Source organism: Calidris pugnax, unplaced genomic scaffold (assembly GCF_001431845.1).
Source record: "Calidris pugnax isolate Ruff unplaced genomic scaffold, ASM143184v1 scaffold245, whole genome shotgun sequence".
NCBI classification, from domain to species: Eukaryota; Metazoa; Chordata; class Aves; order Charadriiformes; family Scolopacidae; genus Calidris; species Calidris pugnax.
Genome location: NW_015090982.1, coordinates 1,747,478 through 1,751,452, shown reverse-complemented (window position 1 = coordinate 1,751,452; position 3,975 = coordinate 1,747,478).

Below are 3,975 nucleotides of genomic sequence, written 5' to 3'. Positions count from 1 at the left end.
CCTTCACCCTCCCACCACACTTCACTCCAATTCCCAGAGGAAAATGCCTTATCAGAGACCCCCTTGGCCAGAAAATCCTTCCCCCCCTGACGAGGGTGGCAGGGCAAGAAGTTTCTCTCAGGGCCTCTCTTCACTCCCAGGGTCCAGAGACCCCCAAGCGCTTTGTGGGTTCATGAGAGAGCCCCCCCCCTCCAGCGCTTGCCCTCTCCTTCTCGCCATCCTCTTTGCCTCTCCCCCCTGGGGATGGCGGTGGGGGGACACACACCACTCCATCCACATGTGGATTGAATGATGTGTGCCACCTTGCTGGGACTTTTGGGGAGTGATGTGCTGTTGGTACGGCCCCCCCCTCTGGCGCAGGGGGGGAGGCATGAGGGGCTGGCAGCAGGGGGGGCAGCATCTCCCCAAAGCCCCTTGTGAAGCCCCCACTCCTCCGAGGCATTCTGTGTATATTGTGTTCTTGTGTATATGGGTCAAAGATGTACAATATACGTCTTCTGTTTGTAGCAGATAATGATTTTATATTTATAACGTGCACCCCTTGTTCTCCCCCTTCCTCTCCATGCCTGGGAAGGGGGTCTGGCTACGGCCTCGCAGGGCTTTGAACCCCTCTGGAGCTGGCCAGGGGTGAGGGGACATACACATTTTGGAGCCGCAGGTATTTCTGTCCCAAGGTAGTTTTTGCAGTGTTGGATTTGCCAGGATGAGATGCGACAGAAATAGCAGCTCTCAAGACTTCCCCTACAAGGAGGATTTGGGTTCTTCAAGGAGATGGGAGCTCCCGGGGGAAGCTGGGGAGATCTGTGTCGAGGAAACATGGTATCCGGGCTTGTTGATGCTACCACATGTCCCTCCAAGCGCCACCCGTGGGACTTTCTGGGGAGGAATGACCCTACCCCCCCGGATCCAGCCTTGGCTGCCCCCAGCCATGCGGACGCCTCCTCCCAGGGTTCCTCCCGCAGGGCCGGCATCACCCTCTGCTTTTAAATCAAACCAACCGTGAATGTTTTAAGTGGCCGTTTGCTTCCCGCGGGCAGGCACCATCTGCCTCATGCCAAGGGCTGGATGTGGGAGGAGGTGGGGGGGTGAATGGATCCAGGTTCCCAGTTTCTCCCTGCACTCCCGTGGGGGGATGGGGGTGTCTCAGCAGGTTCCTGGTCCCTCTGCTTTCTCTTGCTATTCCTGGTGGGAAAAGGCAGTGGGATGCAGCGCTGGGACCACGCATGTGAAAGGCAGAGCCTTGTTGCCAATAAAAGTCCAAACAGTGTCTCAAGAAATCTCTTTTTTCCAAACCTGGATTGGTTGTGGTTTTTTTTTCTCAGGCATTTGGACTATTTTATTTTTGTGTGTGTCTTCTATTGTTTCCTCGGAGGGACAGACCTGGGGGCCCTTTAGTTCAACAGCACAAATTGAAAAAGAAAAAAAAAACAACACACCCCTAAACCAGCAAGTGAATCGTGTGCTCTGGAAAGTGTTTGCGGGGGGGTTCCCTTCTTTGGCGTCACAATTTTGGGAGGCTGGAGCAGGAGAGGATTCAGCCCCAGTGCGGTGGCACCAGTGGGTTTTGTCACCCGCTCTCCAGGTGGCCTCCGCACCCCTCCTGCCCTCTCTTCGCCCCAGACATGGCACCCAGTGTAATCTCCCGTCTCCTGCCGCGTATTTACATTGCATAGATATGCTCTGTCTATATAGAAAGTGCTAATTAAACTCACAGACAATTATAATTAGTGTGGAGAGAGAGAGCTGTCCCCTGGATGTACCTCTGGCTGTGGGGGCATAGTCAGTGTTAGTGATTGAAAAACCTCACCTCTGTGAGTGTGGCACCCACAGGGCTGGACCCACCTTCACCATCACTAGGGAGAATTCCAGCCCCGAATTCCCCAGTTCCCATCCCTTCAGGGCTCTTGGCCACCCCCAGCCAGGTGGGACCCCATCCTGCAGCACCCAAGGACCCAGGGAACAAACTCACCTCGGGAGATGCTCAGCAGCACAAGAAGCTCCCCCCTCGTCCCCTCTTTGTCACTGCTCCTTCCAACCACTTCAGACCCACATCTTGGACAACCAGGACCAATAAACACCATCCCAGTAAGAGACAGGATAAAACTAGCAAGGAAGGACTCTCTTTTTTTTTTTTTTTTTATACATTAGAACATTTATTTCTCAGAGAGAAAATATAGTCTCAGACAGTCAGATTATAGTAGGTAAAATTAGCTTTTTTTTTTTCTTTCTTCTCTTTACAAGCATAGATTTTCTTATTACCTCTCTTATACCATCTGATATAAACAATTCTAGAAAGCAAATAAACTCACTTTCTACAATAAATAGAGCGATCTGTGCTTTACAGCAGCCTGACAGTAACGTTTAGGTCCCGTAGCAACAGCAGAATATCAGCCAATTCAAATTCTAAAATGTAATTAAAAAAAAAGCCCAAAACAAACAACCAAAACAAACAAAAATCCAAACAAAACCAAACCAAAAAACCCCCCAGATCCCAAGATCTTAAAACATATACACAGGTCACAAGTCCACAGCTGAGCTACCACCTGGAAAAGTGTATGTTCCTTGAAATAAATTACACCGTGTGCATATAAAAGACCCAGCAACACAACTGAGGACTTCCAAGAATGATGACAAATAAGTCTAAATAATTTAGAACAGTATTTTACAACTATATACACACCATCCTTCCCTACCCACACTCCAGAGGCATCATTATCACTATTTTTTTACAAAATCCTATGCCCCATCTCTCTATGTTACAGGAATCTCTTCCTTAAAGTGTGGTTCCCCATCCCAATGTATAAGAAGTGGTATTTTAAAAAAGTAGACCAAGTAGAAATGGCAGTGATTACTCCCCACTAGTCATTATTATTAATTATTATTTTGACCCCACATTCTCTTCAGTATGAAAAAGTTTAAAATAATAAAAAAATATTAAGTTAAAAAGTGAAATGATGATATTCAATCTACAATCTTTGCTCCACACCTTTGGTTCATAAAATGGGAAAGCAAAAAAGGGAAACGCAACAGCAGAGATCCCAGAAATCAGAAAGTCCTTGGCTTAAATAGAAAAGGTTCTGTCACCAAGTTTCCCAAACAGCAGTTGTCCCCGTTTGTTTGGGTTTTTTTTTTTTTTTGCAAACCCAAAAAATCCAAGGATTGTCTGCAGAGCTTGGATTTACTGGGGTTTTCATGGATGACGCCGCTGGGGAAAGGATCCAGGAAAAGGAGAAAAGGCATAAATGGTTGTGTGCTCTCGTTAGCGCTTGGTTTCAACCCAAACTGAGCCAGAGGAAAAGGGGCAGGGAGACAGAAGAACGAAAAAAAAACAAAAAAGGGAAGAAAGGAAAAGGAGCCTGACACCAAATGTGCACAAAACAACACAAAAGATGCATCTCCCTCCAACCCTGATCGACCTCAGCGCCTGCAGAGCTGCTCCAGCTCCTCAGACACCTCCACAATGAGTTTTGCTTCTTAAAAAAATGAAGTTATCTCTGCTGAGACTCGGTTCTATATAAACCATGATCTGAAATGTTACTGGAACAAGCACAGCCAGAGAAATCGGAATTTAAATGTGAAATTACCAAATGAATTCCCAGGATGTACCCACTTCCCCCTCCCCCCCAACACACACACACGGAATCAGGGAATTTGCTTTTTGCATTTAAAGCTCTGTGCGTCTGTGCGTGCCAGTGTGTGCGGTGGAGGGGACGGGCACCAAAATACCTCCAGCTTTTCTAAAAGCAAGGAGAGGAATCCAACAGGAAAAAACGATGACGGACGTAGGCAGGAAAATCCTAACGCAAACTCCCAGCTACGATTCGTTCTTCAATGTGATGGGACAATTAACAGCATTTAAAAAAAAAAAAAACAACACAGCAAAGGCCAGTGATGGTCAAGGTGAATTTGGCACGAGAAAGTCCAGTTGGGATTTCCATAAAGGATCCTGGATCAGTTACAGGTTCCAGGGAATTA